The sequence below is a fragment of the Chelonia mydas genome, chromosome 9, assembly GCF_015237465.2.
Source record: "Chelonia mydas isolate rCheMyd1 chromosome 9, rCheMyd1.pri.v2, whole genome shotgun sequence".
Lineage (NCBI taxonomy): Eukaryota > Metazoa > Chordata > Testudines > Cheloniidae > Chelonia > Chelonia mydas.
Window position 1 is genome coordinate 20,634,051 of NC_057855.1, and position 25,327 is coordinate 20,659,377.

Below are 25,327 nucleotides of genomic sequence, written 5' to 3' on the forward strand. Positions count from 1 at the left end.
CCTTCTTTCTTCATCATGCCCACCAAGGATGCCATTTTAACTTTGCTGACAATTTTGCTGATGATGCTTGAGCCACAACAGATTCCTGCTTTCTTTCATGAAGATAATGTCTCTGCAGATGTAACAGTTGCATTAATTTATCTCATATATCTCATCATAGATGAAGGCTACGTCTTCACTGGCAACTGAACGACAAAACTTTTGTCTTTCAGAGGTGTTAAAAACACACACAAAAAGACAGAACTGCGGCCAATGGGAGCTGCGCGGGCAGAGCCTGTGGGCAGCGGCACACAGAGACCATCCCACCCCGCCTAGAAGCCACTGCCAGAGGGGTGAGCAGGTCGCTTTCGAGAGCCACACGAGCTAAGCGCCATACCCCTCACACTCTCCCGCTCCCCAACCCCCTGCCCCAGCCCAGACCCTGCACCAAACTCCCTCCCAGAGTCCGCACCCCTCCCTCACCCAAACTCCCTCCCAGAACCTTAGGCAAGTGGGGGTGGGGAGGGACTTGGACCGGTTCTGGGCATCCCAAAAATTACACAAACCTGCCACCCCAGGATAGAGTCCCACGATCTTGTGAGTATGGACTACGCTTTTGGTTTCTTCATGTATACATTTAGCCATATGAAAACACATATTAGCTCTTTATACCCAGTTACCAAGCAATCCAGATTGCTCTGTATCAGTCTTCATTATTTTGCACTCCCCCAATTTTTGAGACATCTGCAAACTTTATCAAAGATGCTTTTATGGTCTTCCTCCAGGTCACTGATAGTGTAGGGCCAAGAACCAATTCATGTGGGACACCCCTAGAAAAACACCCACTTGATGATTCCGCATTTACAAATACATTTTGAGACCTATCAGCCAGTTTTTAATCCATTTAATGTGTGACGTGCTAATTGTATATTGTTCTAGCTTTTTAATCAAAATTCCATGTGGTACCAAGTCAAACTCCTAATGGAAGTTTAAGTATGTTGCATCAACACTATTACCTTTATCAACCAAACCTGTAATCTCCTCAAAAAAATATATCACTTTAGTTTGACAGGATCCATTTTGCATAAACCCATGTTGGTTTTCATTAATTACATTACCTTCACTTAATTCTTTATTAATCAAGTCCTATATCAGCTCCTCCATTATTTTGTCTGGGATCAACGACAGACTAATAGGCCTATAATTACTCAGCTCATCCTATTTACACATTTTAAATATTGGCATAAATATTAACATCCTGCTGGAAAGAGTTATCATCTGACATGACTATATCTCTATATGTTTTTTTCCTAAATATAAAACAAATATTTATTGAACACTTCTGTCTTTTCTTCATTATCATTGATAATTCTACTATTCCTATCTAGTAATGGACCAATACCAATGTTAGAATTCTTTTTGTTGCTAATATACTTTAAAAATACTCCTTATTGTCCTTAACATTGCTGACCATAGATTACTCCTTGTATCCCTTTGCTTCCCTTTTCAATTGTCTACAATTCCTAACTTCTGATTAATTTTTTTTAATTTTAACTTCCTCTTTTTTCTATTAATTGTATATTATTTTATAGCTGCCTATACAACAGTATATTGTGTGATCTGAAACAAACTGGATGTGCCATCAAATCAAATGTATGGTAGCTCTACCCTCTGTCAGTCAGGATTGGCTTTGATGAACTTAGAAAAAGATAAGAAAGGATATTCATCAATACAACTACTGTTTCCCAAAATTTCATACATATTAATAGCCAAGGAAGTTTTTTTCCCCCTTGATTGTTTTTGTGCATAAAGGTTAAATCTAATTGTGTGGTGTTTGGGGACATTACACATATAGAGTGAGATAGGGACAGAATCACAGACATGAGAGATGGCAAAGACCAGGGAAGCTATTTTACTCATTTTTCAAATGCTTTCACCTTTTAGCAGACGAGCCTGGAAAAAGTTACCCTAAAAGGTGAACATTTGAGACTGTTATAAAAACTCTTAGCTCAAGGAACTTTTTCTATAGCAATTGCTGGCACTCATGCCAGGATACCACTATCCCACAGTTATAGCAATTCCCCAATAAGTAAAATTAATGATACAGCTTTAATTGTGCCACAATCTGCAGGCCAGATAGCATACCATTTAAAGTTAGACAGAACACTGATACTCTAATATAATGATACTGTAACGATTCACCTATTTATTATAAACCTGGATATCATCTGCGATCCATATACCTACTTCTCACAGGATACAGGAAATAACAGACAACAGTTTCAGCACCAGAGACCTTAGAATGTGCAAACTAGTTCAGTTTGGGTTCATCTGCATCTCTGTTATGTGCTACGGGGAATAACATCATCAGCAGATTTGCTGTACAAATTGTTCAGAAGGGGTTGCTGACATAAGAAAGCTGTGGTTGGCAACTCAGATCAGGATGCTCTCTGCTAGCATCGAAGTCAATGAACTGAGGAAAACTGTATTTTCCACATGGACCTTGGAAATTGTCATGACATTCAAGTTTTGTTTGGATGCCTTCAACTAACAATGTTTAGAGTCACTCATAAAAAATTGCTGAATGGTCCACCTGCTCAATCCTTAATCCCTGCCCCCTTTACATCTTATTAACTACATTTGCATCTTTCACATGGGGCTACTTGGGAATAAAGTGTTTCTAATACATGCTGAATGGAACGCCGCATTCACTAGGTAACGTACAATATAACATGCTCAACCCGGCCTGCAAATTAACATTGAAATGCTACTACAGTGAAACAGAAAATAAAAGGCAGAAATATGCCCAGCAGGATAATTATGCTAGTGCACAAAGTTCACGCTGGAAAATTTCTTAACTACTGCTATCCTTTTAATAGCTTTGAGCATTTAAGGCACAGATTCTGCAATTAGCTTCATGGGAGCAGATCACTGAGCCTAATCATAGCTCCGTTGACTTCAGTCGGGCTTTGCGCTGGTCGTGTGCATAGAACCGCAGATGAAGGCTTAAATCCCCTATTTAGGGGTGGTGAGGAGTAGCGATAAAATGATGGAAATATTTGGACACATAATAGAGCATAAAATGCAGTCGCTGCATTCTTCGATTTGTCTATGGGTCAAATATGATGTAGTGACTTCAGATGCACTGAGTCATCATGAGCTCCATCACACGATCAGCCAAGTGGCCTGTAAGAAGACTCTTATAAAAGATTGAAATTTTACCTCATTAAGCAATCTACAAACCATAATCATTCATATTTTATTCAATTCCCTGGTCATCATGGGCTCCTTCGGCTGCTCTGTCTGATGCCGGGCAAAGTTATCGTAATCACAGTAATTCCATCCTGCTGAAACACATATTTTAAGTTCATTTTAGGGCCAAAGGAGACAGTTTTCTGCCTAACCACTGGCATCTTTTTAAAATATCCACTGCTTAATACATTAAAGTTGTTTTTTGGACTATTTAGGGCATCTTGGAAGAAATTTCACTGCTATGAAATTACCTTAAGTAAAGAGAAAAATGTTGTAGGAAGGCGATTCTGGGATACATAGGTGGCTGCCTAATTGTGCTTGCCTCTGTCTTTAGGTAACAGGAGCACACTAATCATCAGCAATAGTTAACATGAAAGAGCTCTCTTTCCTCTTATGTTATGACTTTGGGTGAAATCTTTTTGGGATTGAGACGGATAGATGCAAACCCATCTGTGTGTGTGTACCTGCCCAGGCTCTTTTGCTGTGTATTATTTTGGGTATGTGTTGGAAGGGGGCAAAGCACAAAGAAACTGAGAACAGACAAGAAAGACAAGACCAAGAGACAGCAAAAAGAAGCAGCTAAAAGCACTGTGGCTAACCTCAGAAGAAACCTGGGGAGAGATTTTGAGTTAGGGGTGCAAGATGAAAGCAGCTCTCTTGACGCTGGCAGAAAAAGTACCTGTTCCTTGTTGTATGATTACTTTTGCATTTACAGACACAGGACTTTTTTTTTTTTTTTTAAACAAAAACAAAACTGCATCAAAAAAAGCTCCTTTTTGCGGTCTCTTTGTCCCAGGCCTTGTCTACATTACCTAACTACCACCAATTTCTATCCCTAACTGGAACACCCACAGGGATAACACTTTGACTAGCTGCTCAGTTCAAAAGGTCCAACAATATTATAAAACACTAAGTAGCATTCAGATAGCAAAATCACTAGATTAGCTAAAGAAATTCTACTCTCTCAATTTTAAACCAAAAAAAGGCAGCTAACTGAGTGGCACTGTGGGTCAGATTCTGCTGTCAGTTACAATAGGCAGACTCCAGAAAAACACCTTTGACATCTGGGAAGTTACTCCAGATTTTTACCAGTATAAGAGAGGAGAATTTGGTCCAGTGTTCATAATAAGTGAAGGCTCCAACTGAACTCTCCATAAAAAGGAAGAGGAGAATTGGAGACAGAGGTTTGCAAGTTTTTGTTTTAAACTTAAGTTACATTTGTATTAAAATCCATGGCTACAGGGCTCATCTTAAAAGGGATGAACTCACATCTGAGCTGCTTACTCAGAGAACTTTCTAATCCTGGTAGCTGCAAGTTCAAATCAGGCTATAATTTTACATTATTTATATAATCATATAAAATTATTATATAATTGGATTACATGATATCCTGGATATTATTCTTTTTTGTTTGCTTGTTATGCTTATCTTTATTAAAATATATATAATTAAGTGGTTTGGGGCTTCTGCTCAGTGGGGAAGGCAAGAGGAATGGTAGGGTTAGGTGATGAGCTTATAGAAACAAGAACATGGTGACAAGAAATAAGGGAACATAGGAATTGCTATACTGTATTGGACCATTGGACTTATTCAGTATCCTATCACCAACAGTTCTTAATACCTGATGCTTCAAATGTAGCTGCAAGAAATGCCATGATGCATATTTGTGGAATAACCTGCCTAAAGGAGACGTTTCTTCCTAAATCCTGCCAGTTTCAGGCTAACTAATCCCCAAACCATAAAAGGTTATATTCCTTATCACATAAAAAAATACTACAATTCAAGTTGCTAAATCAAGGGAAAAAAATTATGAAATGGAAGAATTAAGTATGCTTGTACTACCTTAATCTGGCCCTGTTATGCACAGGCCTTTTGAGGCACGATCAAATTTAATTTAATTACATGATCATATAATATTCTTTTCCACAGGACCCCAGCCTCATTCAGTACATAGGACAGGAGATGCTCCCTGAACGAACTCCTATTGGATACTTTGATTTATCCTCATTGTTCAGTGTGTGGCCCTGTGCCTTCTTTACTGCACACAATTCAAATCCCAATCTGAATACAGAATTACAAATTTCCTCATTGTTTTTTTTATGGTGCTCATCACTGTATTTTCTGAATGTTTCACAAAAAATAGTTTATTTTCACAATCCTCCTTTGATGTTAAGTGACATTATCACCCACCTTTTACAGAAAGATTAAGGTCAAAAGTGTCCACTAATTTGGCATTTCCAATATGAGATGCCTATGGCCTAATTTTTCAAAGTATCTAGCATTACATAGCTCCTTATGTGTTAAAAGCACAGCTACCATTGACTTTAGCTGCAATTGAAAGTGCTCAATAGTTTTTCAAATCAAACCTCAGTGTCTCAGATTTTTCCGCAATGCCTGGCCCCTTCTTCTCCATCCCCTCCAGCTTGTTCTTGTCCCAGTCCAGTTTCCTCCCTCTTCTCTGGCTCCATGTCCCAGGCCAAGTCTCCCTTCCCAGGGTCCACATCCAAGTCTCCTTGCTCAGCCTACCTCCTCCTTCTGTTCATCTTGTCTTCATTCCTTCTCTAGGCAATCCCAGTCTTCACCCCTTGCCTACACTCGGTTCCTCATCCCAACCTCCTCCTCTTTTCCTGCGTCCAACTTTGTCCCCTCTGAATTTGAGTCAGGCTGCTTCCTCCTCCAGATTACTTTGAAGCCACCAGGAGGATCATATAGAGCACAGGAGAGATGCTTCCTGCCCCCAGTTCCAGTGCCCTCAGCTGTCAGGAGGAACAATTGCAGAAGAAGTCTAGCTCAGCACTGTCTGCCCTGAGAAGAAGCATGCTCAGTCACTGTTGGGGTATAATGCATGCACCATCCAGTTATAAATAGGAGCAGTGAGAGGATGCAACATTCCCAGTCTGATGACATCTTTGGAGAACTTAGTGGCTAAACTCTAACAATGCTCTACTAAACATCTGCAAACAGATTTTTCAAAGGCTTGTAATTTGGCCAAATGTGGGTCGATTTTCACAGGGACAGGAAGAGGAATGTCCCTGGCACTAGGGCAACTCCCCTGCCAAAGTTCAAGTTCCTGTTCCAAAAGCATGAAGACACTAGAACTTCTCAACACAACAGCTAACAAAATAATTAACATGGGCAAAACAATATTTCTTTCCTTGCCGTTGTTCTCAGAAACACGGACTGTTTTTTTGCTGACATTTTCTCAAACATCACCGAGAGGCAAACACCCATCATGGAAAATTTCAGCCCAAATGGTTGATGTTCAGTAAAATTATAAGCAACTGAAAACAGGGTCTTATAATGGAAAGTGTTGGACATCTTTAAGTGACTTTACCAGCTCCCCCTGTAATAAAAATGGGCAAGAGAAAAAAACTAAAGAGAAGACACAGGAAGAAAGAGAAAGAGGGGTATGGGATCAGCAGGGTGGAGAGGGGCATGATAGGTAGGCAAAGCATGGCGCAGCAGTAAGGGGAGCGTGGCAGAAATAAAGAAGAAAACATAAGGAAAGTGAGATTACTAATTAGAAAACCAAAGGTTCCACTGGAGGCAGGAAGCTTTCAGTGTTGTGACAGTAAAGCAGAGATGTACACTCACTTTACTGAGCATGCTCACTGTAGCATGGAGTACCCAAATGTCTGCAGATCCCTTCTCCTACAGCTCTGCAGAAAGAAAGGGTTCATAAAAGCATTCACATCCTATTATTGCTGCTCCCGTCTCGTGAGTGTGGAGGTGGCTTGAGGAGTAAAGTAAGAATTCTATAGGCCTAAGACTTTTTATAGGGCTTTCCACGAGGCCTCTTCCACCATCAAAGGAAGTGCAAAGGTGAGGAAGAGACTGCTGGAACTAGTGTCCCAGGTACCGTGGCAGTGCTTCTCATGTAGAGATGGGGCACTGCCAGCCTTTGCACCCATGCTTTGCTCCCTTTGGGAGCGGCTCTTCACTGGCAAGTAAGGAGCAGTTCAGGAGAGTTAGGAGTCTGCAGCCTTTTATTATCATCATTCTCAACACATGAATACTGGAAATTTTCTGGCTTTAACTGCCTAGAACTGTTGATATTAGTATAACAATCTAGTTTATATATTTATGAACCATTAATAAACCATTAAATGCTAACTGTACTGCTTTTATTTCTCTATTAAAACTTTTCCTCTTGTTGATCTTTATTGTCTTGAACATTTTCACCCACAAACACACTGAAATAACTATTGTGTAAAGAATGGCTTTTAAATTATTAGTGAGACAAGGTGGGAGAAGTAATATCTTGTATTAGACCAACTTCTGTGGGTGAGAGAGGCAGAAGAGCTCTGCATAAGCTCTAAAGTTTGTCTCCCTCACCAACAGAAGTTGGTCCTGTACAAAGATATTACCTCCCCAACCATGTCTCTCTAATATTCTGGGACCAAAACGGCTAAAACAACACTGCATACAACAATTCTAAATTATTTACAGCCAGAAAATGGTCTTTGCCATGTTATCAGACAGCATCATTTAACGAACCATTTTATATCAGTTGAGTAATCAAGAACATACATCACCACCATAGCACCAACTGGGACGTCATTGATCACAATGCAGCTGGTTACAGCACTAACAAGGAACAAACTGGAAGGTCATACCTTGTACCATTAACTGTTTGTAGACAGATCTTGCTATCTTTTACTACTTTCTAGATATGCGTTTTTTTAAACTTTCAGAATGTATAAGGTAGTCTTACTGCTTGAGGAAGATGGTAGGAGAAGCTGCATTTGACTTAAAAAAAAACAAAAAAACAAAAACAGATCCTCTGTTGATGTAAAGATCCATTGCCTCCTACTTTTATATCCAGACAACACAGACAGCAAGGCAGCAGTCATGCAGTACTTTGTCCCCCTGCTATCGCAATGAGCCTTCGTACTGTCCCTATCGATAGAACTAGATCTGCGATCCTGACTTAGTACTTAATACCTGCTGTTAGTTTCTAGGCAGAAATGACATGGTTCTGCACTACAATCTACATGGCAGGATTCTACACTGAGGCCAATATTGATTCAACCTCATTTTTACTTTTCAATAGGTTTAAGCAAGAGACGTTATCGAGGAGCTAAAAACTATCAGAGAAATGTGAAAAGAATGGAATTCATGTTTCTAATACTCCTTCGATTTTCAGCTGACCATGATTATCCCTTGTCTAAAAAGTTCCAAACCCTGGTTAATAGTAGCAAGATACCCAAAGACCAAATTCTGCTCTAAGCTTCTCTTAGTTAAGTCAATGTAAAGCTGTAGCTCAAGGCACCATTTGGCCTCAAGTTCATCCAGAAGAGGCCAAAACACTTAAGTTTCAAGCTGATTTTTAGAAGCTCAGTATATGCTATTGTTTTCTAAGTGACTTTGCTCTACCATTTATTACTGAAGAAAGCAGACTCAGGAAAAAATGACAAGATTATTTTCAATTTGTTACACAACAAGCTATTAAACATTATTGGAGATTTATTATTGAATATTTTTTCTTTCAGAAGGATACCAAGCCTATCATTTTCCATAAACCCAAACATGAACTGAGATGCAAACTACACAATGACTTCACGGTTGAACTGAGTACACAGAGGTTTGTTGTTTTTTTTTACAAGCTTCAAAATTTGTGTGAATATCTCTTTAATTTATTAGAGGGGCTTCTGGGAGTGCCACTGTACTTAATGGCCTGTCAATGCTTTCTGTAGGAACCCCACTTTCCAGGGGTTATAACTCAGCCTAGTCTGAAACTATACCGAGTATGAAACTTGGTACTTATCTTGTCAGGTATAAAAAATGTCAACATCCCTCATACATAACCAATTTGCAGAGAGATATGCTTTTATTGCAAACCTCTAAATATATATATATAAAAAGGATTACTTTTATAAAGGGGAATTTTTACTCCTTTGTGTGAGCTGGTGCCTTTTGGTAGTAACAAAGTTTTGAAGTCACAGTATTTATACAGCATGTGCAATTGCTACAGGACATATAAACTTGCTGCTTTTTCATAATAGTTTTACTAATACTGTATGAGCTTTTGGAGTGATAAATACACACTTATAAAGTCCATTTTTTAAGCTGTCTTATCTCAATCATTTCCAATCACGTCACATAATGACTTGTTATGCAAGTTGTAAGAGGAAATGAGCATTTTTGTACTACAAATGTGAACAATTTAGTTTACTTTAAAGTTAGAGCACCAAGAAGTGCTTTTTGGGAGGGCCAGGGAGGTGGTTCGGTTGCAGTATTTATAGCTTGATTTTTGAAAGCGCTCAGTGACCCAGTTCAGGATAATGGCAACTGTTCCCCCTCCATGGTCCCTTGAGGGCATCCACTCTAGCTCCTGGCTCCTCAGCCATCACCTTTCTTGAGCAGAGACACTCACTCACATCACTGTTCCTCCTGAGCAGGGTGTAACTGTGTCTCCATGGGTAACAACTGAGAATACCAAATTCAGGACAAACTGAGGCTTGTAGCAGTGATGAAATAAACTGCTAGCTTAAGTCAAGTCTCTGGTTGCTTCCAAATCATTGGAAGGGCCTCAATCCCTTGGTTAGAATGTTCCCCTTAGTATAAGTCCATAGTCCAGAGGTTTGAGCAGAAAAGAGGCTTGAGCAGGAAAGAGGCCAGCAGTTTATTCCATCACTGCTACAAGCCTAAATCAAGAACTTCGCAATTATTGTATGCATTTGATTCCTTTAGCCAATTTTAACTCTCACCTTTCTTTCTTTTTTATAAATAAACCTTTAGATTTTAGATACTAAAGGATTGGCAACAACGGTGATTATTGGGTAAGATCTAAGTGATATATTGACCTGGGTGTGTGGCTGGTCCTTTGGGATCAAAAGAACCCTTTGTTTGATGAAACTGGTTTTAAGGAACCATTCATCTGTAAGTCTAGTGCAGGAGTCAGCAACCTTTGGCATGCAGCCCATCATGGTAATCCGCTGGTGGACCGCGAAATGTTTTGTTTACGTTGAGGGTCTGCAGGCACAGCCCCCCACAGCTCCCAGTGGCCGAGGTTCGCTGTTCCCAGACAATGGGAGCAGTGGGAAGCGGTGCAGGCAGGTGCTGGCTGCTGCTTCCTGCAGCTCCAATTGGCCGAGAAAGGAGAAGCTCAGCCACTGGGAGCTGGTGGGGGGGGGGGGAAGGGGAGAAGCGCACACGTGACTGCTGATTGTCAACATAAACAAAACGTCTTATGGCCCGCCAGCAGATTACCATGATGGGCCACGTGCCAAAGGTTGCCGACCCCTAGTCTAGTGTTTTGGTGGTAATACAAGGACTGGAATACTGAAGGAAACCGCTTCTCTGACTTCTTGTTAGCCAGTGTGGTGTGATGAAACAGAAGTTTACTTTTGTTTCTGATTTGGTATATCTTATGGGGGAATAACCACCAGTTTGGTAGTGTATCTATCCTATTTCTCAGCAGTTTGTCCTGAATTTGGTATTCTCAGTTTTGACCAACTGGACACAGTTACACAGGGTTTTTCCACACTGCAGAGTTCCCTGCTTACACCATATCATCCCAGCAAGCCAGACTGCCTAAAAATCCAGCACCCACACTTCGCTTTCTCTCCAGAACGAATGATCAGCATAATTACCCACAGTTTTAAATTACCACACAGCTCTTTATAAACAAGCACATTTATCCTTAAGGTGAAAGCATGAGAGAGAAACCATATTAAAAACAATAAAAACTTACACAGATGCTAAAAAGTTTAGCAGAATCACCTCAACTCTGGAAGGTGTCCATCTTTCAGAACCCACTACTGGGTTTTCCCAGTGGTTACAAGCTCAGAGCTGTCTCAGATTCAGAACCAGAACAACCATGAATAGTTGTGTCTTTCCTTAATACAGCCTGAGCCTTTGATCTTGACCTCATGGAAAGGTGATCAGCAGACAGTGCCCCACCCTTCAGGGCATAGATTCAAAAGGCTGGCTTTTTGCATAACCAGAAGTGGTACATTTGCTTTTGCTTCCCCCTAGTTATTCCCCAGGAAAACCCCACTTAGCACTTTTGTTCCAGAAGTCCATCTTTGTCTGGCACATTGTTCAATATAGCCCCTTGAAACTCCAGGCCTCACATCTAATATCTCCCCCCACAAGAGATTATATACAATCCCAGGCCACAATAATATATAAGGCACTCGTTTAATATAATGGACCTCAAAGAGACAAACTTAATTAAGGTCTTCCAAGGATATTGTAGCATAGCATGTGTCACAATCAGAGCCCACAGCTGAGGCCAGGTTTTCTGTTCCTATTTGGGCACCAGATTAAATGGGCAGATTTCCCATGGAAGCACTTTTGAAAGTCTTGCCCCAGTTGTGGCTGCTGGGCATAGCTGAAAATTTGGCTTTTCAGATTTGAAAAAATGTCTGTTGATCATGCCAGAAATCCTACTACACAATAGTACCACGTTATTTTAAAAATATTAGTATTACTCATTTTAAAATCCTGATTTTTTTTTTACAGTGTTAGTATCTTAGGGACTGATTAATAAGGATCTTCAGGGTTTAGGCCTTTTTAAACAAGCAGGACACACTAATCCGGACTAAGTCATCTGTTTATAACTCCTCTGACTGGCAGGTAGCTGGGGTTACACTCCCCAAAACACTAGGGATGAGATTTTCAAATGTACTCAATCATGGCCTAACACTGCTCCCATTGAAGTCAATGGGCATTTTGCCATCAACTTCTGTGGGGCTAGGATTTCAACCATCAACTTCACAGGAATTAGAGCAGAGTTAGGCCAATATGGAGTACTTTTGAAAATCCCACCCTAACTTGTCCTCAGAATGATTAACTAGAACATTCCTGTACACTATCCCTTGTAATTTATGCAAAGAATGAGGAAAAACAGAAAGCAAGTGAACAACTAAAACTCTGTACGAATAATCAGAATCCCAAACCCTTGCTACCTTACAGGGACCTAAGTAAACAGCAAAAAAGTCTGGTTGGATTCAGTGCCTTAGTCATATCTTAAATATTTTAGACTGCATTGATGTGGTCATGGCATGACTTTTATGTGTAGGTACATTAGTCACCCACAAGGTCCCTACACATATTGTGCTAGGTGCTGTATATTTTAAAGGACTTACAAATATGCTTTCCGTTTTGTCGCTTTCCTCTCCTCGGCAAAGATCAGATATTTCTTAATCTCCACTCCTTTTAAAATTTCCTAGACTCAGCTCCCCAGAGACTCTTCACCCCCTCCCAGACTCTGCAGAGTTTGTCGTCACTGTTGTAGAGCGCTACCTCCCAGGCCTTTCTCCCTGGAGATCAAGCTCCTCTCGAGTTGCTGAACCTCAGGGCTTCTTCCCTGGAGTCTCTCTTCTCCCAGGTCTGCTTTAGGAGTCTTGTTCTCCCTTTCTCAGAGTGAGGAAACTCTTAGCTACTACTTCCTGAGTTTTTCTCCCCATTGCCCTGCATTCTTTCCCTTTATACAAACCATCCTGACTGGTTCTTGCCAGCTGGGTCTAATCCTTAATTACCGGTCTCCCCTCCAGGGGCCACAGAATGGGTTAAATTAGGCTCACTGGCTCCCCTTAACCCTATCAATGCCAGTGTGGGGTACAGACTCCCAATCACAATTATGATCATATTTGGGCCCCAATTCAGGAAAGCATTTAAGCATGTGCTTAGTTCTCTCTCTCTCTACTCAGGACATCACTTAATCACATGCTTAGCTCCCATTGACAATGACAGGATTTAAGCACTTGCTTAAATGGTGTCTTGAGTCAGGGTACCTTGTTAGATAAAATGCCTGAGCACTGGCTAAGAGAAATTATGGTCAGGAATCATGCTTGTGCTCCTTTTCCTTCTCCTCCCATTAAAATTATTTTTAAAATGTGCAGCTTCCCTTTATCCTACTCTATTTAGTTCAAATTATCACCACCAATACACTGATTTATTGCATGACACCACTTCTAAATAAAGTCACAAGTCAGATGTAGATGGGGCAATGAACTGTCAGTGACTGTTAAACCATGCTGGAAAGTTACAGATGTGACTTGGTTCCACAGGAGAAGCCCAGGAGACAAGGATATTTCTTAGTTTTAAAAACCTCTCTAATTCGATATTTGCTGGAGAGAGTAACAAAATCGACAGTGTGCAGGAGCTAGGTTGAAACCATCAACACATTGCACATAAATTGCTGAAATGCCATCAAATCCTACAGTAACTTTCACATGCAGCCAGTCTGGGCTAAATCTGAACCAGCAACGTATAGGTGAAAGGTTCTGTATCCAAGTCCAGGCCTGTGAACAATTCAGTTCCATAAACCAGGGGTGCCCCACCAGAGCATTTCATAAGGCCTATGGCCTGTTTTCACACAATATACGAACGGATGATTCATTAGCATTTTGCCACGTTTACACATGTCTGTAAACAGACAATACTATACCTGGAAACAACCTATCTAAATACAAGCTGAATTTAAAATATAAATCTATAAGGTGACTTTAAATCCCTTATTAAAGTATGTAGAATCTGTTTGGCCCACACAAGATTATGCTTCGGTTTATGTGGCACTCCTGTGAAATAATGTTGGGCACCACTGTCAGAAACCATAGCAGATAAGATGAGCTGTAAAATGGCATTTTCAGTGATAGAGCTATTTCTGCCTCTGTCTCAAAACATTTTTAAAATGAACACATAATTCTCTGATTGACAGGATGCTTTGCACTGGTTAAAAATAAAAGCCGTTTCCATCCCCAAAACACACAATTTTCTGCTCATGTAGATCCCACCTTTAATTACCAGCTGCTGCAAAATGATCTTCTTATGATCATTAACTGCCAAACCCTGAAACAGTGCATCTCTTACTGCCCGCTGTATTCAAATAATCCACCTGTTTCTAATTAGTCAAACTACCACAGCCTACCTACAGTAAATCTATTTAGATTATATACTACATCTGCTAAATGCTTCAGTTGCTATAATGTCAGCAAGCCAATCATATTGTTTATTAAATGGCACCAACTTTCTTTACAACAACTGTGATTGAAATCAGCAATATTAAAAATCCAGAGATGGTAAACATGAAATAACAGCACAGCCATTGCTAATGATGATTACTTGCATTGTATTTTGCAGTCAGTTTTAATGAAGGCTCACTAGCACAGGATTTCCAATAGTTCAACTTGTCTAAATTAGTCTTACCAAAATAATAAGCAGGATTATATAGATGATTATGACATAAAGCAGTGTAATTTTGTTTATTTGCTTTGCTCAGTTGCTGGAATATGATGGTTCTGGTCTGCAACAAACATTTTCAGCCTCTGCTACCAGTGTGAATTTAATACACCCTCCTGCCCATTATTTTAAGCAAACTTAACATTTCTTCTTTGCTAGTAAAATGACTTCTGTTGCCCAGCATGAGAATAATGTTGTTTGTCAATAATTTGTCACATTGTTTCTTAGGGATGAACATGAATCAAAACCTCTAAATGTCCCTGGACTTTGGGGGGATTCAGGTCTGGACCAAATGGAACTGTAGCTCAGGCCCATATCTATTAACTTCAAAGCACATATTGGTATTTCAGATTTATTTACAATGAACCCTGACAGATTATCACAGAAAAATCCAGACTGATTAAACTCATCTGATTTTAGAGGGGAGTAGGATTTTGCTCAGCAATTTTATATATATATATTTGACCATCAAAAGTCAGCTACTATCTTGTCTGGTATTTTAACAAGGATCGTAAGCCAGACCTAGATGCTTTAGCACAGTGGATAGACTTTCTGTTTAGCATGAAAAGCCTCTTAGATTCCTCTGTAACATTCTTCTTATGATAATACAGTATATAATCATTGCATGTATATTTGTTTATCTAAGTAATGACATGAGTTCACAGACCAAACTACAGTCAAAGAACATGTATCAAGTTTAATTTTCCTATGATTTGATGAAAAATTTTGTGAAATGTTGCTGGTGCAAAAGTCTCTGAAAACAAACTGTGAACAACAAAAATGTTCAATTTTGCCAAACGCTATCAGTCAGGCACATTTCTTAGAATGAGCCTGGTTATAAATTTAACTACACCAGTGTAAATCAGGAATACTCAACTCCATCAAAGTCAGTGGACTAAGCTCTATAAAACTGAAATGAGTTCAGAATCAGGTCCATTGCTTTAATTAAAAAATTGGTACTGAATTTAGCTCTACTTACCAAAGAGAATCAAATGACTCATATGAAAACATTGACACTAAAAGGGATTTCTAGATCTATTACTTTGTGCCTGCATGCTTTTATGCTTATTAAATTTCTCCCAAAAGAATAAAATTTCACAATGAACTGTTTAGCATGTAGATTACTTTGCAATGAAACATAAAACATTTCACACCTTTCAAAGCTTTTGATTGCAGATACCAAGACAAGAATCGTGCAAATGAAACAAGATTTGGGGCCAGCAAACTGTAGATCTACATGTTTAATTTAAAGCTAAATTTGTACCAGCAAAGAATAGAAACTGTAACTTTTAGTGCTATACATAATTCATAACAACCTTAGGGCATTTTGCAACATCTGAAATTAAATAGGAAATGAATTATTCCCTGAAGGTAGCTAGGGTTGATGTTAGAAATGCATTTAAAAATAAGTACACAAATAGTTCATTCCCTTATTGTGCACATTACTCAGCAGATCTCATTACAAATCTCTTGTCACATTTCCATATTACCTCAAACCTCCTGAAAGTAATACCTCCAGCATGCTCCTGGCCACACCTTAGAGAGGCATGCCTGCACAGTGGCTCTCCTGACATAAATCTGTGCAGACACACAGTGCCTTATGATTGCTGAAGGCTGGGTTAAGTATAAAAAAAATAGTGTCATCTGTTATAATTATGGGATAAAAAAAGGAAGACTCTCCTTTCTCACTGGTAATCCCAGCCTAAAATAACCTTCCAAAGTTTTGGATAAGGTTTTTCATACTTGCTAATACTTTCGAAGTCCACGCTGAAACGAATGTAAAAAGTTCCATTTCATTTCAACAAGAAAAAGAGTGAGACAACTAAAGATGTATGAAACGGCCACAACTACAGGGACAGATTCTGACCTCAAATTCTGAGTTGGTAGCAATGTAGCCCACGGGTCATCCCATTGATTTCAATTAGATTATTTGTGGAGTAACATGCTGTTCATTGTGATTAAGGAGATCGGTATCTGGCTCTAAATTTTAAGTGCTTGCACCTTGAGCTGTTTGGGGGGCAGGGGAGAGAATTTGGAGGAACTTTTTTTTAAAACAGCAATTATGCAGGATCCTACTGATAGCCTGAAATGACCCTCTGGTTCAACATAGTGTATGTGCACACCCTAGGATGTCCACACTCATTGGTGACCTATAGTACGTTTCATTGTTCCCCTCTCACAGTCCCTCTTTAACACATTGTCTTTTTTGGTCTAGATGTATTTGTAATGTAGATGCATAGCTCTGAATGCCTGACTGAAGAATTCCAGTGCAAAGATGTATCTTAGTCACCACACTTCACACACACTTAGAATGCCCATATTCACCTGTTCATGCAGTGTACGGATGTGCAAATAAACATGGAACTTTTCTTGTAGTGTGGGGGAGATTTTTGTTGTTGTTGTTCAAAATGCACCGTGTTTCAAGGGATGCTCTCACACCTTATTGCAAGCTGGGGACTAACTATCATCTCCTAGCCGAATATCATTTTGCCCTTTCATATCCCTCTGTCCCTGCATTTCTATTGTGCAAGCCCTACGGACTCTGGCTTCACATTGCAGTTGAGCCCTGACTTCCATCTTTGCCCTTATCTAATTTCCATGCAAGTTGACCATATTTGAGAGAAAACACTACTTCATGAGAAACTGCAGTGATCAATAACCTTGAACTTCACATTATAAAATGGAGAATCCTGACTGACTATTTATGGTTCCTATTTAGATCATTTTGTGATGTTTCATTGATCCAGAAGAGATTTATGTAAACTTAACTGAGCTTGTCATAAAACATCAGTGTAAAATGCATCACATCATAATTAACTTCCAATGATGCACAAGTAAAATAATTAAATATAAGAAAGTTTCAAGACTAGAGAATCAGTTTTCTTTTATACCACTAAAATATCAGCTTTTCTTTCCTAATGCACATTAACATTTCAGATTCAATTAAAGTGTTCAAAAGCTATATTCAGTTAAAGTATCTGGCCTAGTAATGACTGAAACATTGGTCGTTACTTACTGCATACTATATACAGAAGATGCTTTTTAAAAGTCAATACCATTAGCAGATTTATTCAATTTTAAGAATGAGGAGGGGAACCTATTAGAATCTCAGATACCATTGTGTAGTGATGTTTGTCAAATGCTGACTTTTTAAATGGTAACCACTCTGGTGCCATCATATCATATCAGAAAATTACCCAATCAGTTCAAGTAAAAACAGTGAGTGTTAAACTGAACTGGTGGGAACTGTTCATTGCAGCTCCCTTGGGGCAGATCAATAATGCCACTCCGGGAAGTAAGAGTTGGGACGGGAGAAGCTGACCCATGATGAACAAAAAAGAGAGAGTAAAATGTAGATGCTAGTAACAATGTGTGGGGATGGCTAGGCATTTCAATTCAACTGGAAGACTTTTCTCTTTTATTGGAGGAAGTATCTGAGCAGATCAATCCAAATGAGTGAAAGGGCAAATCAAGGTTGGGAGGAGCCCTGCCTGAGATGTTGAGGAGGCACCAGGAGAAATTACTCTAAATGATCACCCAATCTTAGTGCTATAAAATTCTGTTCAGCTTCTCAAAAGTTTCTGTGCCTGTATGTGCCTGTGCCTGTTAACCTCTGTTCAGAGCGTGAGACACACACAGTATTTTGAACACAGGTTACGTTTCTTCCCTTATGTAAGAATTAAGGGTTAAAACAAAAAGGAATGGGACCATATGGGAAGCACAAAGAAACCAAGTAACATATAGTTAGGTAGGCAATGGGCTTGTCCAGAGAGTCATGGTTGTAAAAACAAGTATAGTTGAGTCAGGCAGCAGTTCTGCAGAAAAGGACCTAGGGGTTACAGTGGACGAGAAGCTGGATATGAGTCAACAGTGTGCCCTTGTTGCCAAGAAGGCCAATGGGATTTTGGGATGTATACGCAGGGGCATTGCCAGCAGATCGAGGGACGTGATCGTTCCCCTCTATTCGACACTGGTGAGGCCTCATCTGGAGTACTGTGTCCAGTTTTGGGCCCCACACTACCAGAAGGATGTGGAAAAATTGGAAAGAGTCCAGCGGAGGGCAACAAAAATTATTAGGGGACTGGATCACATGACTTATGAGGAGAGGCTGAGGGAAGTGGGGATGTTTAGTCTACGGAAGAGAAGAATGAGGGGGGATTTGATAGCTGCTTTCAACCACCTGAAAGGGGGTTCCAAAGAGGATGGCTCTAGACTGTTCTCAGTGGTAGCAGATGACAGAACAAGGAGTAATGGTCTCAAGTTGCAGTGGGGGAGGTTTAGGTTGGATATTAGGAAAAACTTTTTCACTAGGAGGGTGGTGAAACACTGGAATGCGTTACCTAGGGAGGTGGTGGAATCTCCTTCCTTAGAAGTTTTTAAGGTCAGGCTTGACAAAGCACTGGCTGGGATGATTTAATTGAGGATCGGTCCTGCTTTGAGCAGGGGGTTGGACTAGATGACCTCCTGAGGTCCCTTCCAACCCTGATATTCTATGATTCTATGAACTGGAAGTGAAATGGCCCAGGAATGTATGTTCTGGTATATATGACTCTAGAATAATACTGCAAGATCCTAAAAAAAAAGAGTCATGAAACAGCCATCAGGCTTTGTTTCTCTTTTGCATTTCCTAAACTGTTGTGTGCAGTTTTTTCTGGATACTAATAATTACTTGTTATTTATGACAGTAGAACCTAGAAGCCCTAACCATAGATGGGACCTCAGTGTGCTTCCTGTACATACAGACACCTACTAAGAGACATTCCTTGCCTACAACACACTGTTACCTATTTGATTCAGGTACCAATTACAGGTCCTGCACTTCAATACCTTCCATAGAGCCATTTTAATTCTAACGGCCTGAGCCGCCTCCTATTTATGTCAATGGGAAAACTTGCATAGACTGTAGTGGGGAAAAAACATCAGCCCTTAACAGGATTAGGGTGTTAATAATCTGGAAGCACTGAAGGAATTCCTTTATCTTGAGGTTTTTCCCTCAGGGAGTCTCAGATTGTTCTTTCTTGATCGATTTTCTAACTCCTTTAGTTATCTTCGGGGCAGGCAGGAGGGCATTAGTGGGGTTTTCAAAGTCAGGCATTAATTTAAAATAACTTAATTTAGCAATTCTAGTTGTTACTTTTGAAAGTCTTTTTAATGGCATGAGCATCCACAGAACCCATCAATCTTGTTACTTTCCCTGATAGCTCTCAAGATATCTTTGTCATTACATAAGGCCTCTTTCAAGAACATGTATTAATTCAAAAGACTCAGATATCTCATTATGAGTTAGCTGGAGAAAAGCTCATCGACTGGGGACACACAGCTCAAATATCACTAAAAACTTCCCTAATTTCAGAGACTTTTTTTTCACTGCTTCACATACAGATATACTTGACATGAACCATGCTAAACCGTAAAGTCTCAAACACACACATAGACAGGATCTGTCATTTGAAAATCCTGTTATTCAATAGTAACATGGATGTATCAATCAATCATTCTAACATTCAATTGGTCCTCTGAAGACTGAAATTAAGTTAATTTTATTTTCTGGATGCTCCTCTGTAACACTGAATTTTACTGATCCATTGATTGGCAACTAATCTCAAATACACAGATAAACCCCTGTCTACATACATCTTTCAAAATCCCATGCTCCTGAATTCTGAAGTTATCACATGGGAGATATTCTTACACTAGACCACATGTCTATCCATTTGTCTGCCTGCTTTTATACAGCGAGGTTTCTGAGCACAGCTTGGAAAAGGGACTTGTTCATAGGCACACACTGAAAGGGCCTTTTCAATGTAACCGGGTATAGTTCTAGTGGTGTCCTATATCTATCACAGCACTGGCTATTTCCCTGTTTGCCAGACTTATCACTTAACACAAAATAAGTCACTAAAATCTGCTGCCAGAAATTCATAGCTCTAAGGTTGGGGTTTCTGGAACAGTGGCATGAAGCAAACATTTATTAGGAAATAAGGCTCTCAATGGCATGTTATGTGTGAACTAAACTATTTTATCCTGCTTTCTAGTACCCATATGCTGGTATGTACCAAAAAGTGATTATTTTAAGGCATATGTTTGTGGTTTTTTTCCCCAAGTTAGTTCTACTGTTCTTTGAGCTCTTCATTCCATCATAAGTGCCTAAAAAGTGTCAAGCTCACACAATAATCCCACTGTTTCTAAAGGATCTTCTTTTCCCCACTCATCACAGAGATGAGGCAAGATAATCCTGTAGCAGGATATAACCTTGGAGAGGAAAATTTCCAACATTTTTGGAATATTAAGCAGTACTTTAAAAATATGTATTACCCCCCAGCCCTCTTTTCAATGAAGATGGATGTGTTCTTTAACAGAAGAGAACAATAGTGAATATGATATTTCTATTTTTTATTCTGTCTACACTGCTGTCTGGATTTCAAAAATGTCATGGCTTCCCACATGCAGCTCTTGTGACAGAAAAACTGTTACAAGATACGAGAATTAGCACCAGGGTTCCAAGAAGCTATTTCTAAACTTTTTTTGATTTGGAATTGTTCAAGAGAACACAGATTCCTCATTGCTAGTGGCCCAGCGTGCAAGGATTTTCTACAATGGAGATAGACTAGAGGGCAGCTCCGTTTACCTGGAAGTTTTGTCAGCCACCTCGAAGCTTGGGTTCAAGTGAAAACTGTTTCAATCAAGGTGACTGATGAAAGATTACAGTTATCGTTCATTCTTTTCTACCCTTGCCAACTGCAGCTCTTGTTTGCGGAGAACTACAGAGCTGACAATAGCCCCTCACAAGTGCTGTCCTTTTCAGTGTCTATCTAGAATAAATCTGAGTTAGTTCATCTCTAAAACTGATCTCCTCTGCTCTGCTGCAGCTGTTCCCGGGCTTATTCCTTATTGCCTACTACTGTGCCAACTCTCTTTCGTTGCTGTGTTGTTTGAAAGTCTTGTATGTGCAACGATGTGCCCTAGGGCACAGCTAGTTGTGCAGTCCTTGATACGCTTGCTTTTGTGCTATCCATTGTGCCTGTCCCTATAGCTCTTGTCGGGCACAACTCTTAATTTTCAGAAAATGTTGCCACTCTCACACTCCCCTCCTTCTTTTAAAAAAAAAAAAAAAAATTATGGGAACAACCATGCAGCCAGAGATTTTGTCCTCTACCCACACACATCAGATATAATTTTATTAGGGGCATCCTGAGGGATACTGATCACACACAATTCCCACTGACATCAGTAGATGCTCAGGATTTGATCCCTTGTGAGTTATGCATCATCTCAACATTAATCATTAATCTTCAGGGCTACCGTGAATGCAGGGTCTCAAAACCCATGGACTTGACTGACCCTAGTAGTACTACATTAAATAATTTGTTAATTCAGATAAACCCTCCAACCTGTGAGCAGCTTGCTATTTTCCTGCTTCACACAACAGCAGATATCAGCTTGTTAAAAATAAGTCATTCTTCAACATTCTGATTTAAGGCAATGTGTACATTATGTTGTGTCAGGTTGAATTTTGTCTGGAGTTGCAAAGTAGACAGATGCATCCTGATATGTGCACTAGGCTGTATCAGAGATATACAGAAATAGCGCTCCTAATAATGGAAGTAGAAAGTGGAAATTAAGCATACATCCTGAGTTTTGTTTCTTCTGCAGATCAAAATAGCTTACAGCCCACTATGAATATCCCATATTTAGTACTCAACAGCCCAAAACTAAGACATAAGCCTCACTAATCTCATACTTCTGAAAATCACTTATGAAATATGGCTGTTGAATTAGAACAACAAACTTAAGTTCCATAACTGTATCTGTCTCCTATTAGCAACTGGAAAATAATGAAAATTCTGGCTGCTGGATTGCCACTGTAATGGCATCTTCACAAGGCCTATCAGTTATAGCATGGAGGTATTGAATGGGAAACAAGGTGGAAAAGAGTCTTTAGGTATTCATTTGTCAAAGTTACTATTACAATACAAAGTTGCCATAAGACAGGCCTTTAATATTAACGGCCATAAAAATGCATTAGTCTGCATCATGGAAAGGAATACAGAAGAAAAGAAATTAATGCACCTTGAGAAACGTAAAGCATTAATTAGCTGTGGAAAAGATGCTGTATCAAAAATGTATGCACATTTCTTAAGGACTAGGATAATAAAAATCCACCTGAACATGTTAAAAATAATACCTTGCACTGATAACATTCATAAATCATAGAACATTAGTTAATTCAATTCAAAACTCTGTAATGTCATAAAAAGTCATTACTACAATAAACCCTTTGGACCAAAATCACAGCATTCACACAGTGTTAGCAGAACCAAAGTTAATTGATACACAGTCTAGATTTTTTTTTAAACTGTGTTTTGTTTAAACCTGATAATGTCATTTCAAAAGGCAAAATGGGACACTCACCTTTTCTGTGTAAGAGAGTATTTAACAAGCTATGAAAATAACTACTTTGGCAAACAAAACACAGAAAACCTAATGGTCCGGGGGTGAATAATAAAAAAAAAATTTAAAAAAAAGATCTTCACAGAAAGGGATGGTGCAGAAACATTAATTAGTAATAAAAAAAACTGGAAGAATTTGACAAGGAATGTGTGAAAGTATCAGCTGTTAATTACTACAGCAGCTAAATATATAACACAATAATACTATAATTTGGATAGTATGCAAAAGTCCTGTTGAGAATGCTGTCCCTCACGCTGTATATTATGTGTTGGCTGCAATCATCCCAAAAAGGGCCATATGGTGATTTGAGGATAATATATAGAATAGATTTATATTGATTCTTATCCAACATCTTTGGACATAGTTCAAATGACATGGGAAGCAGCAAAAAACAGGTATTATCCCCTCTAGCTAAGGTCTCACTCATATTAAAAAAAACCCAATGAGCCTTATAAACAGGAAAGGGAAAACTGGAGAGAAATGTAACAGGAAATAAGAACACTTACCAACTGAGAAACAGGCAGCTGAAACAAGCATTTGGCAGTTGGAAAATGGCAACTTTAGGCCCACAGCTGCTCCCCTTTGTCAAATTTAAAGGCCCAGCCCTAGATGGGCAAGCAGAGTAATCTTTTCCTACTGGAAGGTAATCCTTCAATCAGAGGGTTGCTAGGTGACTCCTCATAAAGAGACTGTTTCTGCTAATGTTTTCAGCTGAATTAACCTGACAATCCAAACTCTTCCCTACAGTGACTGTTTCATTAAGGAAGTAGCGTAAGATGTTTGTATTTGCATAAAATGCTGATCTTGGTTTTGACTATTTCAAACACAAAAACTCAAAGTGAAATATCCAGGTTACAAATTCAAGCAACTCAAAACCAAAAGACAGGTGTGCTATAACCAGTAATCTGGATCTGAACATTCCTAAATATTAGTGGTTTTGCGGGGGCAGAGCAGAAGATCAAATCTGGATCTAAATCTTTTGACTTGGGCCCATTTCTTCAAAACAAAAGTTCACAGAAACTCTTGTAAACCAAAAGCTCCAGGTTTCATATCTCTGTCAGGCAACCAGAGGAGAAAATGCAAAGACAGTCCCAACAGTGCTGAAGATTTGCTTACGCTTTAACTCATGTTATTATTTATTTTAATTGTAGATTACTTCTGAAGAAAGATCCTCTTGTGAATTACTTCCCTTCCAACTCTGATCTCACACCTGGCTTGTTACAGCCACAGCACTTGGATATATGGAAAAAAAAAAAGATAGTAGGACAGTATCTTAATATACTAGGGCTAGATTTACAAAGGATTTAGGTGCTAAAAAGCCACTGGGGTTTACAAAGCTGGAGTTAGGTGCTCAGGCTTCCTTTACGATGAATGGAGAGAGATAGGTGCTTAAGAATGGGATTCACAAATACCAGCACACTGCCCAAGCTGGAGTTAGGCATGCTAAGAAGATGTCTATCTTAGTGGACTCTCCAGGTGAGTTAGGTGAGTCAACACCTATCTTGCCCTGGCTTCATGCATTGCACTGGGGCTTAAGGGAGAGAGAGGCGTCCAGACTCCTACAGTGAGGCAGCAGTGCACATGCCTAGAGGCAGAAACACAGGGTATGTCTATGCTGCAACTAGACATTCGTGGTCTAGCACCCTCCCAACTCACAGAGTCCTAGGGCCCAGGCTGCAGTGCAGCTGGAGCCTGAAAGTCTACACTGCAATTAAACAACCCCTTAGCCTGAGGCCCACAAGCCTGAGTTCGCTGGCATGGGGCAGCTGCACCTTTTTAATTGCAATGTACACATACCCATAGGGAGAGAACTTTTACATAAAGAACTTGAGTGAGTTTAGGCGTCTACAGCATTTGGCAGCAGCTGAGTGGCAGTTTTGCGAATACGAGTGTGCCTGATTCTGGAATTTAGTCACTAACAGTGGCAGTTAGGCACCTAAATCCCTTTGTTAATCTAGCTCTTAGGATAAATCCCTGTCCCTGCATTAATAACAATAATTAATAATCAGGCTTAGCTTCTATATAGAACTTTTCATCAGCTTTACAAAGGAGGTAAGTATCAGTATCTCCCTTTGACAGACCGGGAAACTGAGGCACATAGAGGTGAATTGGGGATCGGTCCTGCTTTGAGCAGGGGGTTGGACTAGATGACCTCCTGAGGTCCCTTCCAACTCTGATATTCTATGATTCTATGATTCTAAGTGACTTGCCCAAGGTCATCCAACAAGCCAGTGGCAGAGCCAGGCATAGAATCTAGATCTCTTAAGTCCCAGTCCAGTCTTCTATCCATTAATTCACACTGCCTCCATGGAGCCCGCTGGAAGGCAGTGGGGTTCCAGGCAAGCTCATGGGTTCATCCACATCATTCATGTGCAACAAGGTGTAGGATCAGGGTCTAATACTGCACTTGCCCATTTAGTATCCCAAGAAAAGCAAGGCAGCAGAGACGTGAATT

General features: G+C 39.7%; 1 long non-coding RNA gene across 1 annotated transcript in view; it reads right to left on the reverse strand.

Moving 5' to 3' along the window:
- Positions 1-23,873, reverse strand: part of LOC122461777 — a 63,153-nt gene extending 39,280 nt beyond the window's left edge. Inside the window, exon 1 of the long non-coding RNA XR_006283947.1 lies at positions 23,379-23,873. This is a non-coding gene — a long non-coding RNA (uncharacterized LOC122461777). The remainder of the gene's footprint in view (positions 1-23,378) is intronic.
- Positions 23,874-25,327: the final 1,454 nt, after the last annotated feature.